At 27.5% G+C, this 15,419-nt stretch overlaps 1 protein-coding gene across 2 annotated transcripts in view; it reads left to right on the forward strand.

Annotated features, from left to right (window-relative positions):
- The first annotated feature begins 318 nt into the window (after positions 1 to 318).
- The window catches only part of numb (NUMB endocytic adaptor protein), a 59,128-nt gene continuing 44,027 nt past the window's right edge, over positions 319 to 15,419 (forward strand). The window contains exon 1 of one of the 2 annotated variants that reach the window (XM_071181836.2): positions 319 to 540. The gene's annotated coding sequence lies outside the window, so the exon portion shown is untranslated. Of the gene's footprint in view, positions 541 to 6,274; positions 6,299 to 15,419 lie in introns of those variants that run through there. The other variant, XM_071181841.2, reaches the window with a different exon arrangement.

Here is a 15,419-nt window from a genome sequence, read left to right on the forward strand (position 1 = left end):
AAGACTAAATAATATCTTTGTGCAACTGCGAATCTATAAAATTTCCAAGTTAAGAAATAGTACATCGTTAATTACAGTCACGTGTGCAAGATACTTCGACGTAAGATGTTCTAAAGCCTAGAGACAGTAATAAATCTGTCCAATCATAGACAGGGCAAAAAATTTCAGATTTTTGCGCTCACTAAAGATTCGCCAATAATGGGATAAACCACTCGACTAAGGTAAACCTGAAAGAGGGTAAGTTCTTGGAATTTTGTTGCCACCGGGAAGATAGGACCTTCACTTCCTTCTAATCTTAGGCGAAAATCTACGTCACTAGAACGACGTTCGTCTGTCTGTTTAGAGAAGATCAATGTCAATCGAGAAAGTTTTGGCTTTGGAAATGAATTTCCTCTGCTCGCTTGCCGATATTGTTTACATTAATATTTGCTTATGATATTCTACCGCTCTAAATCTTTTGTACTAAAGTGGTTGTGTCCTATAATATTCTTTTGCTGTGTTGACAGAGCAATTAGCAAACTCGTTTGCTAAATCATACAGGTAATCATAATTCTCTTATTTTATAAAATTGAAATGTAATAGTTCAGTGACAGGTGTGTTACAGCTGCATTGCAAAACAGCTCAATTTTGTTTTGCAAATTTTTAGGAGAACAATTTCTGCGTGTTGGGTGATAAGTTCAATTGCAATCTCTTATATATATCGGTATTTTTACTTTTGAAGTGCATCATGACATTTAGCAAAAGTTGAACTGTTGGCTTATTTTTTTTGCAGATTAATTAATTTTTTACTTCTACTCATGTAGTCATCATAATCTTCTTGGTTAATTATGGGTAGAAAAGAAGCTTTCATTTAAATTGTTTCAGCTTGTTTATTTTTCATGATTAAATTTCGAAGGATCCTATCGGAATGTTTGAAGTCAACATGTTTTTTTTCCCCTTTCACTTAATTTTTGAGTTAAATTATTTGAAATCATACATAGTGTTTCCAGCTTTCAGGTTTTAAGAAGGCTTATAAGATAACATTGAAAAAATAAGAGAAATCTCTAAATTCCTCTGGTTACTAAAATTAAGTACTCTTCCTTAAGTACCACTTCTTAATTAAATAACCATTCTACGAATTAACTGCATGGCTATGCGGTTTCGTTTTTATATAGCTATGTGTGTTATATGGTTAAATTATAAAGAAACATTAAATTGTTTGTTATCAGCCTGCTTACCCCCTTAAGCTTTTCCATAAATTGATAACAAATTTATGTAAAAATATTTGCTATAAGGCTTTTATGAATGATTTTAAAAGTAATTTTAAATTTCTCTTTAAATACCTTGGTGTGGTAGAAACAATAAATGCACAACAGGATGCCAGTGACGAGTATGGGTATCTCAATCTTGATTGGTTGTAGAAACATGGCATTTGTTTACATTAGGAACTGTTATTTCCATTCTATTTCGAGTATGCCAAGCCTGCTAAGTATTAATTCTTTAACAAAGATTTCAATTCTTTTACTATCTATTTTTTTCGTATCAAAAAAACAGGCATGGCACAATTAGAATATAAACAAACTAGTTATGTATCCTAGTTGCCAGGTACAGAAAATAAAAATATATTAAGATTACAATAAAATACATAAATAATGAATCTAAGTTAAGTAAAAGATAGCAAATTTGATATGCGATACGGCACTGTGTTTAGTTAATTTCACATTAATTAATATTCTAACTTATGTGGGGAAACTTGCTCAATTTCAGCATGCCATCTTGCTTATAAACGATCAGTTGACACTTACGTCATTGGTCGCATGTCTTGGTATCCATGATTTTCTTCTTAATGTGCGAGTACCGAACTGAGATGCAAAATTATAACCTAGAAAAACTGAATGCTTGCATACGAATTGGAATAAAGTTTAATTAGGGATAACTTGATGGAATGTTGAGAATTTTCCATTTTGGTACCTTTTCGCTTTCACAACAATCGCCAAGGGTCCGAAGAGTTTTAAGTTTTGAAAAATTTAAGGAAAAACAATGAAGAGCTTTGTCTGGTTGGTCTCCCTCTGTGTTGTTGTTTTTTAGTTTCTAGCTTAGCACTGCCCAGAAATTGCTAAAGCAAAGCGATTATAGGTATAAGTGCAGATACACCCTGATTTTTTTTACTGATACATGACATTTTTTATAGAATTAAATAAAGATGCTCTTATGTTTTGATAAAATATAGATTCATTTTATTTAAGTCTGCCAATTGTAATGATTAAGAGCAATTTAAAACTATGATTATTTTAGTTTAAGCTAGATTGTACTATGTAGAATCGAATGGTGTGGTATATTCACTGATAAGAAAAGTTTTCAATATAATTTTTATGATAGTCATAAATGAGATCTGTATTGTTAGATCTATGCAATTTAAGTAATAAAAAGTAAATCTATTTTTATTTACATGTTTGTTAGTTCACCCATATATAAATTAACTTTTAATTAACTTTTTTTATGTTTTAGCATATGTTAATGTGTATGTTAAATGTTTTTTTTTTTTTTAAATGGTTTGCTTGGAGTGGCTATGAATTTTACAATTCACCCCTTCTCTGGTGTTTTTTTTTTTTTTTAATTGTTTCTTGCAAGCCCCTGCCCAATAGTGGCAACTATTCTGCCGTAGATCACTGTACAAAACTCTTCCCCTTAGAATCCTGCTATTTCTAAAGAAAATTTTTAATTGAATTTTGTTGTGAAATTTTCTTCCAAATTCTTTCTTAATTTTTGAATCTTAGGAAAACATAGGTTCCACAAGTTTCTTACACTTCTTGATAACTTATTTCATTTATAATTATTGTTTATACATGTAAGGTTATCTTCTGGAGCTTTTTTTTTTTATTTCATTGGTTTTTCAAATCTTTGCAAGCATTTTCTTTGTTTTCAAACTCTCAAATGATTTAATTTCTTTAGATAAAATGTAGAATACATGTCACAAAAACTTTCTGGTAGTCTTTTATTTCATATGTTTTATTTATTTTTTCATCAGGTTTAGTTTATAATGTTCTTTGGTTTATCTGCATTTAGCCTCAGATTTGTTTCAGTTTCAATTTTAATGAGATCAGCACTTCAGCTTGCTGACTCGCAGACACAGAGCTAACTATATATATTACTATCTTATTTTATGGATCTCTCCTCTGTTTCTATTTGTATTTTTTTCTGTACAGATTTATTAAAACTAAACATAATTGTATGGCTATAAAATTATTATAAATGCTATTAAATTCTTATTATTTTATTAAAAATTTTAGCTTACAAGCTAAATTATTAAGTAATAAACTCTTAAATTTTTTGATAACTGAATTATAAACTTTAATTAATTTATTGTTATATTTCTTTTCATATAATGTGCTTAGATTTATGAATTCCCAAGTTTTACATAATTTCAAGTGTTGCTCTATTAATAGAAACATTCACCATTTGATTTTGTTGCCTTGGGTATTGTCATTGAGTTATGCACTATATAGATAGGTATTTTGCTTGCCTGTATCTAAACTTTTATTAGAAAAAATCTTTTATTACTAACTAATAAAACTCTTTTATTAGTTTGTTTAAATCTAACTAATAAAAAAGTTATAAGAAAGCAGAAAATAAAAGGAAATGTTACAAACAGGCAAAAAAAAAAAAAAAAAAAAAAAAAAAAAATATATATATATATATATATATATTTAAGTGGTTTATGGGCAAGAGTTCAAACAAAGTTTAATTAAATTTGCAAACAAAAGGTAGGTTGAAAAATATGAGTAGCTTTATGCACTGTATAGAGTTTTTTTTTTTTTTTTTTTTTTTGCTATTGGTACCATTTATTAGTTCATTGGTACAATCCAATCAATCAAACCTTGTTTTTTAGTTTCCATTTATTTTATGTACAATGGGACGTTTTTCAAAAATTCGTTGAATATTTTTTGAGAAATGTTATTTACATTAAATCGTTTTATTTAGTTAAAAGTAATTTTTGTTTCTCCTTAAGCTTCTACAATATTAAGTAAATTATTAAAAATTTATTGAATATAATTCATCATTTGGGGTATGTTTTCAAGGGATTTGATTAAAGAAAAATAATTTTTTTTTCTTTTAATTCAGTTATTGCTCCCCTATTACAGAGAAGAAACTACCCAAACTAGAACACATGAAATTACTATAGTATAGTACTGTAGAAGTACGCTTTAATAATTTGTAAATAAAATTGTGGTGTGTATGTATATTTACAAATACGTGCTTTTTTAAATGGAATGGGGTTACTGTTTTTTGTTAATTTTTGTTGCAATTTTCTTATATTAAATATTTTTTGCTAACTCTGTTGCAATTGTGTAGGTATTAAAATTTATTCATTAACTCTTTAACGAAGAATTTTTATAGAACATAATTTTCACTTTTTTCGTTATTTTGTATTAATTTAGGTCAAAATGAGAGAAAAAATAATATATTAAGCATTTTAATAATTTATGGTCATGAATTACTGGTGTTTTTTTCTGTGTTAAAGGTATCTTCTAAATACTGCTCACTTCCACGCAATAATTTTTCAAATTTGCACTTATTTGCAGTTATTTAGATCTAAAAGAAACAATTGTTTATCTTTGAAGTTTCTTTAATTTTCGAAATCAATCATTGATAAATTTTTGAACGTGAATTAAAAATTTGAATTACTTTTTTTGGATTTTATATTTTAGTACAAATATAATTCTGATAATCTAACAAATTTTTTTAATAACTATTAGACTGTTTTTTATGAATAAAATATATTTTTGCTTGTAATTAGAGCATCAGGAAAGTAATATATGAAAGGAACACTGTTGTCCCATCTGTGTTAAAGGGTCAATAAGGTTTTCTTGAGCAGCAGCGGCACAGTGATTGAAGCAATAAGCTGTTACTGTGAAGCACTAGGATTTTATTCCAACTAGAGAGACTAAGTTCATCTAACTTCAGATTGATGGATACAAGTTTGGTACCAATGGGTTCTGATTGTACCATTCATCCATTGCCTGGAAATTTAAGATTGCCAATGTGCACTGCTAACTACCCTGCCACCAATGTGCCATTGGGTTCGATATCGTGTAGCCTTAACCTCCATCACCCCTTTGAGCTGTTGTAAGGGGGCTTTATTTTATGAGTTTATATGGATTAGCTGAATTTTTCATTTAAAAATGGAAAGAAAAACTAAGATATTGTTAAGGATCATAATGAAGATTATATTTTATAAAACTTTTAAAAACTGAAATTTATAAATTTTAATAAAATATTTTTATGACCAATTACATATGTGTATGAAAATTTACATATAAATTCCAATTTACATATAAATTCCAATTTGCATAGAAATTCTTTTGGACTTAATTTAAATAATTCCTTAATAAAAATCACTAAACAGTAACAATTTTAAGTTTGTTGTTGCTATTTTTTTAGTTCGCATTACTACAAGCCTGTAAATTACGAATTTGTTTATCAATTTTTTTAAAGTTTTACTTAGTTTAAACACGAGTTTCAGCAATAAATCTCTTTTTCTTTTCTTTTTTCTGTTTAAAAATGTCTGCGGAAAACAATAATTAAGAAAATCATAAGAATAAAAGATGGAACAATCTTCCACCACAGCATTGTTTTCTTATTAAAATATTCTCCCTTCTCCATATTTTCTTCCCTTTTTTTTCAGGTTTTTATTTTTTTGTAAAAGCGCTTTATGTTCAATACATTCAAATGTTTAAAACTATTGAGAAGTTTATATTTGAAAACAAGTTTTGTTGCCTACCGAAGTATTCACTTTTAATAATTTCTTTCATTTTTTTTTTTTTTTCATTTTTTTTTCTCACTTTAACATTAAATTTAAATGAGAAAATAATTAAAAAATGATCCTTCCTTAAATTTTTTATAAAATTAAGTTAACCTTTATAGGTTTTGAATTTTCAAGATATTTGAAATTTTATTTCCTTTCTGAGCAACTTATTAATTTTTATTAAATAAACAGAAGTTGTTTATTTACTGTTTTTCTTTCGAATAACTTGAATTCAGGTGCACAGTTATGGAGGCTTTCGTTTAAACATTAATTTCTCCAGCTGTCATATTCGTTCTATTTTCTTCTATCAATTGAAAAGGAAAAGGATCGGCGTACTATTTAATTTCTCGTTTCACCCGATGCGTATGTTTGTTTGCTCCGTATTGATTGGTCGATTTGCAAGTCACACAATTTTTTTCACAATGTCTCTAAATTTTTCTGAAAGTCATCTGCAGATTTTATCAATACATGCAAAAATACTTTAAATGTTTTAGGATATAAAGGACATTTAGGGTATGTTGTATATAAAGCTTATTATTATCTTAAATAAATATAATTTCTGTCTTTAATTTTGCTTTATTTTTAAAACTATTTATTATTTATGTGACCAATATTTGTTTAAAATCTCAAAATTATCTTCCGTCAGCGAAATAATAGTTCGATGTCTGAATTAGAAACACCGAGAATGATTGACTCGATGGAAAGTTTAATAGTTATGTGAACTTAAAAATAAAAAAAAACGCAACCATTATTTAGTTTTGATTGTTAACTTCGTTCTACAATTTCATTAATTTGATATTTCTTACTGTTTAGGATGCATCTAGTCATTTAGCACGTGCTCGCTCAGAGCTAGTAAAATTTCGACCAAAGAGCATATGAATTTGGTTATCACTGCCAATAGTAATTATTAATAATGAAGGATAAATGCTGTAGAAATAATATTAATGCCGACACAAGATTTCAGTTACTTTTCTAAATACTATAAGCTAAATTAAAATTTGTTCATAACAATCTGTAATATTTGAGGCATATTTGGTTTTGTTTCAGTTCTTTTTAGGGGCAATTTTAAATGGACTTCAAAATCGTGAGATATGCAACATAATAAACTCATAATTATTTTTTCCGCATCGATGTGTCAGCTTACTTTCCTCCTCCCCCTCTCTTTTCAATTAGTAGCAGCTTGTATTGTGTCAAACTCTCTATCAATGGTGCATCCCTTTTCAAATGGGTTTCAAAAGTTTTTCACTATGTCCATAAGATTTTGCAGGAAATACGGAAAGAACACACATGGATTGTTGTGTCATTGATTTACTTATTTAATAATTTCTTCGTATTCAGTAAGTATTTTAGTAAATATTTATAACATTAAATAAAAATAAATGTATCAGATTTTTAAAATAAAACAAAAATTTTCCAATCAGGATTTTTTTTTAAAATTAATTTTTCAGCTACAGCCGAACTGTTTAACATTAGCAGATAAAAATTTTGAATCGAGCATCACAGCAAGAAGTTTTAAGTTCTTGATCGAAAAAATATATAAGTATAAGCTATTCCCTAAATTAATCCAATTTCAATTAGTTAGCACAATTAATTTTAAAAGGGAAACGCTTTTTCCTCTTATTTTTCCTTTCATTTTAATCATTGCACCTAACTATGAACCTAAGAAGGAAACGAAAATAGTCTCCACTTTAACGGTTGATTGGAATTTTCAAAAAACAGTTGATAGAAAAACTGTTGGAACCAGTTTTCTGGGTATTATTGTAACGAATGTTTCACTTCGGAATTTGTAACTTCGTAGCAATCAATGTGGTTCTGCTATAAATGGAAAGACTTTACTGTATTGTGTTCCCCCCGTCGTTTACATTTTAAAGAGGTTTCAAAGGAAGACGAGGATTTAGTTTTGTTTTGTTGATTAATGATTTAAAAATTGTTCATAGAGAGTGTTTTTTTATTGGTTTGTTTCCAGACACTCAAGGAAAATACTTAATTACCCAAATGTTGAAGGTTTTTCTAGGATGCATTTTAAGGATTTTATATTGCCTTGAATAATATGTTTTTAACAGATATTAATGAAATATCCGAAAATAAACCAGAATAGCTTTTATTTGATTTTAAGGTAGGAAATCTTTTTTGGTGAACTATTAACTATTTTAAAGATATTACCTGCGCCGACCGGACTGCGTTGGGGTCAGGGAACTCAGGTACCTTTCATCAGATAAGTTCTGGGTTCGAATCCCGGGGAAGGCATGGGTGTTTCTATCGTTCTCTGTACTATATATATTAGAGGCAATTATAGTTACAAAAATAACATTTTTATTGTATATGATTATTTGGAATAAATTTTGCAAGTTATTCTTATAACACAACTATTGTATTGTTTATTTACATGATTATTAAATCACCTTTTTGTGTAATTAATTTTATTTTCCTGAAAAGAATGGTTAGGAATGTTATTAAGAGTACGTAGCTTCTTCGAACAATTAATAAGATTTTTTCTTCTAAAAACTAGTGGGTGGATTTTTAAAATTGATAGTTTAGTCCTACAATGCAATTTAAAAAAAAAAACGAATCATTTTGAATAACTTATGTTCAAATGTGCTAGGATTTTCAAATATTTGGACTCAATCTTAATGGTTTGAGGGACTGACCTCAATTATGCTAGTTAGTTAGAGTAGACTATATTTTAAGTTGCGAAATCGGACACAAAGTATTTTTATTGAATAATTGAATATACATTTATTTTTTCCCCCGACAAAATTAGATTTCTGATCATCAAAATATGAGGAATAGCCGCAATCTGTGAAATATGGTTACTTTTAACTTTATTTAACAATAGTCGGAAGAATTTGAATTGCATGGTGTACAAACATTTTTATGCATTTGTCAAATCAATCCGACTAGAACTTAATCGACCATCTACCTTTAAGTGAAAATTGTCCAACTGCTGTAAATATTTGAACATTTTCGGGAGCACATTGACATTTTCAAGATTGTAAATAAATTTGTGAAAAGTTTCCAACCATTTTCTGGCATTAGAAAGACTAAGAGGTGTAGCAATATCTTCTTCAGTTTCTCTCAGTTCTTTTGTGCCAATTATAGCTTCACAAATGTCCTCTAATGTAAGCATATCACAAGGCAAAATTTTGTCGTCAACTGATACATACTCTTCAAACGATGCAGTGAAATTAAGTTTCTTTTGGAGCGACTTCCAATTATTATCAAAATTTTCATTTGTTTCTTCATCTGACATTTCATCTTCAGCTTCAAAGTCATACTCTTCGGTTGTAACTCCATCAGAGAATTCAGTTTTTTGAAAACAATTAGCAATTACATATGGTGTTATTAATTCCCATGCCTGTACGATAAACTGAATCACTTCTAAAACATTGACTTTTTCAGCTCTCCCGTATTTTCAAGCCATTCTAAATATCAATATAACTCATCACTACATTGAATTTACAATTTTGTGATACCATAAACAAAAAGGGTATTTTTTAAACCTTTTCAGAAATGCTTTAATGCCTTTTAATTTATCACGGCAGTTTAAAACACCGTACCTTACAAAATATAATAGCCTATTTCCCAATCAATTTCGATAAAGCTCTGATGTATACTTTAATCATTTTATGGATTGTAAATTTATCCCTTTATATAGTATTCTTATTTTTGCCCTTTAAAGTCTTCTGTCTCTTCACACTTCACACTACCACCATTATTTGTACCATCATTGCCTTCCTTGTATTTGATGTAAAACATCTGCTTTGTTCCCTTATGTCATATCCCCCCCCCCCCGTCTTCCTTGTGCACCCCACTGGAAAAGGAAACCATACTACTTTCTTAACAGCTGTAAAATAACCTTCTAAACTTACATCCCTTATGAAATACTCTTTTTACCATTTTTTCCCAATTCATTGATCAGTGAAGGATGTACCGAAGAAGGTTTTATTGTCGCGCTCATGGTGCATGTAAGTTGAAGTTGCATTAAAATATAATTTCTACAGTATTTTTGATTTCTTTTAGTTAGAAATTTCATTTTTTTTTTTAAATAAATTCTAGCCCTACTTGCATCTTATTTATTTTTTATGGTATGGTAACAATTTAAGAAAAATCAAGGGTATAGGTTATTTCATTCTGAACTTTATTTATTATTGTATCTTCGAAAAATAATGATTGTTTATATGACTCCCCTTAGTTACGAAGTCTCACATTTCATCATACCCCAACCCTCTTGCCACTTGTTAGGCTATATTACATAAAGATATATTAACACTTCAGAAACAAAACGCATCTAATTGTTGGTATTTATTTACCGATATATTTATTTAGTGTATATATTGTTTATTTTACAACATGTGTTATTACAGCATACAAAAAAATTATTTAATCTAATGATTTTAAGTGTTTTTATTTTAACAAAAATGTATGTTGACATACTTGTAACTTCCCCCTCTCCCCTTGTCACATTCTGTCATAATTTCATCAACTGCCTCTGCTATAAACGCGACATCATTTGTAGATGGTCCCTTAATCTTGTTTATGATTGGTCTACTTTAAATTTTGTATTTTAATGTAAAAAAAAATCACGATGTTAATAATCATATTTTGTACTCTATTTTTTTTACCGTTTTTTTTTTTTTTTTTTTTTTGAAATATTTTATTACTATATTCAAAACAGTGTCCTCTGTGGCAGTTGCCCTTTACATTTGTGGACCCATGTTCTTTTACTAATGTGCTTATTTGATCATGTTCTATTGCCCTTTAAAGTTGTTGCTTTGGTGCTGAAACAACTTGTTTTGTAACTTTTTACAACTCTTAAGTCTCTAATTTTTTCAAGAATTTTTTCTTCAACTTCCTTATGAATTTAATTTCATTTGGCATCCTTATTCCTTTTAATTCCTGTCCATAACATAAAATGGTATTTTATGTTATTACATTCTAAGGTGTCGTCAAATTACCATTTGCGCAGTATAATTAGTTATTTATTGGCGTCGTTAAATTTAATGTGGGATCTTAGGAGTTAAAAATAATCTATTTTTATTCCCATGATAATTTCATGTCCGTGTAAAATTTAAGTTCTTAAAAATGTCAGAATTTTCTAGAGTCATCAATCAAAGAAGTGCCGAAGCGGAACAAGTTTTTAACCCTAAAAAAAGCGGAAGTTTACACAGCGATTCAGCGAAGCGTGCTTACCTATTACGTTACAGATTATTAGTAGCTTTTGTGAAATTATTGGCATTGCATTTATCATTATTTATTGTTATTTCTTTTTGTTCCTAATGTACAGCAAGTTGCCATGGCCTTGACTAGGTTGTGGATAATTTCCCTTTTTTATAGGTTTATTTCCGGTTTGTTGTGTAAATCATCAATGATTGAACATTTGATTTTCATATTTCTCAATTCTTTTAATTGAAAATATTTATTTTAATTTATTAAATTTTTTGACTTTATTGAAATTTTTTGACTTTATTGAAATTTTTTCCTTCAATAGAAAGGTGTAATTTTTTACACTTTTTTCTTCTGCTCTTTTTTTATCTTTCATGTTCTTACACCTTAAATTATATATTTTTTCCCCAGAGGGTTTAATTTTTTTATATATAAATATATTAATCTCTTTTTTTTAAGCAATTTTTTTTTTCTGTAAACGAAACAAAATGAATACAAAATAATATCAGTATCAAACATCTCTTAAAATTTTTTTTCTTCTCTTTTTAGTTTATTACATTTTTTCATGTTAGCTCAAAAAATTCAAGTAGCATAATAGATAAGCTTATTTTAAGCTGGCTTACTATATAAATGTCTTAATAATTTTTGAAGAGTAAGTGTTAATAACACACAGAAAGACGTAAGGTTGGAAACAATGAAAAAATATTTGTAATTTTTTTTCTTCTTATTTACTATATTAAAAACATATTTTTCAATTATAATTTTATCTTATTTATTTATCTTTAAAATTTATATTAAATAAAAAATAATGGCATTTTTTATTATTAGTAGGAGGTTCCGCTCACCATCCCCCGTACGAAAACTGAATATCTCTTAAAATAATAATGCTGATTCAAAACAAACAACATTATTTAAACATTTTACTTTAGATATTGGTTTAAGGAAAATATGATCAATGAATTTTATAAAGAGAAATGTTTGGATAAAACACAGTATAAGATGGCTTTATATTGAAATCAAAAGAAATATAAAAATTTATTGATTATAATCACTTGGAATTACTTTAATTTGCTTAGTGAAAATATATTAAATAATACTTATCCAAGGTTTTTTGGGTCACTCTGAATTTGCCATTTGGATACATTTTGTGCAGAAACTACTAAAACACATAACGCAATAAAATAAGTAACACATTAAAACAATTTTTATTCAATAAAGGCAAAATGTTCTACAAACTAGACATATTTTTTTCCCCACATCTATCGTATTTTTATAAAAATTAATGTTGTACCAAAACATTAAAAATTTAGAGATAAAATACAAAATCTTGCTTAAAATCAATTTAGTCTAATTATTTATTCAAGATGATTTATTTAAAAAATAAAATTTTAAATAAAATACTGTATAATATTAACGCTTTTCTTGTACACACTTTATAAGAAGAAAGAAAAAAAAACACGCTGACCTGAAATTTACCTGGAAAATTCAGGGAAATTCGAAACCTAATTTGAGTGACCACCCTGTTATAAAAATAAATAACACCTATGATTTTAACTCATATTTTTATTTCTTAATTTTTTAAAAAATAATTTGGGGATATTTTATTACGCAATTGCTTCTTCTTATAGGGGAGCATGTAAATTAACTAAAATTTTAATGAAGCCGCTGACTTACGCAAGTTAGTTGGACAGTTACTTAATAAGTTACATAAATTATAGCAGTAAGAGCTTTCAAGTCCTGCGTGAATAGAAATTTATTTTTAGTTTCTTACGTCTTGGTCTAATCGGTAAATCTTATCTTTTCTTTTTCGGAGAAACATTGTTTTTCATTCTATTTGTTTTTTAAAAAAGGAAGAAAAGAAAAAAAGAGGAAATGATATAATTCCTTATCTCTCCCTCCCTCCTCCCCCCTATTTAATCTATGCCTGGCACTAATGCTAATTTTTTTTCTTGTGTTGCAAAACAAACTATTGTCAATGCTAATTATAGTTTTTCGTCCTAAATTACAAGAAATTTGAAATATTTGAATGTTATATACTAGCTAATTAAAAGTAGGAAAAAAATGCTTTACTAAATACATATGAAAGCAATCTACCGAAAATAAATTGTTAGGACTCTTAAAAATTTTTTTTTTTTTAACGATAATCATATTACTTTAGAAGAATCTAAAGTTAAAAAAAAATATATTTAATTGAGTATGAAAATCTGTAAGATTATTTGTTGGCCAGAAGCCCAAAGTGTAAATTTAATTATGATTTAAGCCCTTTGTAATATTGATCTGAGTCAAGAATAAAATTAGTGTTTTGATAAAATAATGTAATATGTTTTAAATTCATTTTTTGTGTTTAGGTTTTTTTTAAATTTTATATTAATTTAATTCTTATTTGGGATTTTAAAGATTAAGTGTGATTGACGTAAATATCCAAGGATAATAAGCGTTTCCTTGTACTAAGTAAATTATTTTTCTCCCTTTTTATTTTTATTAATGGCAACGTGTCTCAAACGTTGCCATGGTGATATAAAAAGAAGACTTCACGTCTTTTATTGAATATCTGTGTTATTATTAATATAGATATGCAAGTAATTGAGGGAAAAGTTGCTTATTGGAATTATTTTAGCCCAAAAATAAATCATGAAGATATTTAAGTTAGATTAACTTCCACATTTTCTTTAAAATATTATTTACATATTTTTTCTGTTGATCGATGATTTGTTGTCATATTTCATATTGTTATATTTTAATAGACTAGAAATCTGATTTGAATTCAAGTATTGAATGGATACGGAGTAGAAGAGTTTTTACTAATTTCTTTTTAAATATTAATTTTATTACTTTAATTTTTTTCTTCTTGCAATTCGATATTTTTTGATTTCTAGATTAGATATTTATACTGCCGATCTCGATAATTCATGGTTTATTTATATTTACAGGTAATTTTCTTTTCACGCTTAGAAAGTCATTTAAAATCTCAGTATTGAATGATAGTTGAATATGCTTTGTTCTGCCAATTATTTTGATACATACTGATTTTTAGCTTCATTAAAAAGTTTTATTTATTTTTGTTGAAATTAGAGAAGGTTATAATTACACTGGGAAATTTATTTATTTTTTTTCTGTTGCATGAGATTTTTTAACAGATTTTAGATGCTTTCACATCGCTGGTTTCAAATCTGCGATATGTTTCTCACTAAGTTAATTTTTTTTTTTTAAATGACATTTTTCGTCTATTTTTTTCCGTCGAAATGTTCAGATTTATAAACCTTATGTATAACAGGGTCGTGCAAATGTTGCGACAAACCTCTAAGGGGTGTTAGGGCACATTAGGACTAATTTTGCATCTGCACCCGTGCCCGGCTGCTAGGAGCACTTCCCCTGTTGTGAACGCGGCCTAATGATGTGCCTTAACTTCCATAGAACTCCCAATATTTTCACGATCCCCTGTTATATAGAACATTTTTAAACTTGTATATTTTGACCAAAAAAAAAAAAAAAAAAGGAATGAAAATGTCGTATAAAATGGAAAAAATTTGCTTTTGGGAGCAAAACTCTTTCGATTTGGAATCCCCTTTCCTGAATTAGGCACGATCAAGTATTTGTATAAATGCAACAAAAAATTTGCTCTCTAGTGTTATTGATGGAATATATTTAAACTAGAAAAAAAAACTAAAACATACTTTTTTTAATAACTAATCAATGAGGTTAATAAATTCCGGTTTTCGATCCAGTTTGAAGCCTACTTTATAAAACTTTCAAAAAAATCTTTGACCTTTAAATTCGTTATAACTGATGAACATTGAACATTTGTAAGAATTTTATAATATAAACAAACATCTGTAAGTTACAGTTAATTTTTTAAGAAACACTCTTATGCTTAAAATTAGGTTTTCTAGTTAAAAAAGATTTAGGTATAAATTATTTAGTTTTAGGTATAATTTAAAAAATATTAAGATCACAAGGAAAGTGCATTTATAAATAAATGAACAAAAGTCTGCAAGCAAATAGTATAGTTGTAGCCCTAGCATAGTAGTCGTCTTAGTTGTGCAGATTTTATTGAGTAAAAATTATGAAGAAATCTTAATGATCAAATATTATTCTTAATGGCATTGTTAATTAAATAATGTAAAAATATTAATTATGTTTAACAGATTGTTTTGAAAGAAAGATTTTAGCGAAAAAAATTTTTTTTTGAATTTTACTTTTTTAACAATGCAATAGAATTTTAAATTATTTTCAGAGCAACAAATTTAAAAAAATAACATTACTAGTTTATTACTAGTAATTTTGATGTAATAAATTATTTATTTTACGACTAAAAATTCATAGTTTATTATTAAACTATTTCTGCCATCGTTTTAGCATTCTAAATAAGAACTTCGGGAGTTTATTTTTTATATTCTAACAATATTTCGTCTCTGATCTGAGTTAAAAGAAGCTTCATAGCCTTTGAACTGCAGTATTCAAATTGTCTTTC

This window comes from Parasteatoda tepidariorum, chromosome 3 (genome assembly GCF_982258835.1).
Source record: "Parasteatoda tepidariorum strain Cologne lab strain chromosome 3, Ptep-v5.0, whole genome shotgun sequence".
Taxonomy (NCBI): domain Eukaryota; kingdom Metazoa; phylum Arthropoda; class Arachnida; order Araneae; family Theridiidae; genus Parasteatoda; species Parasteatoda tepidariorum.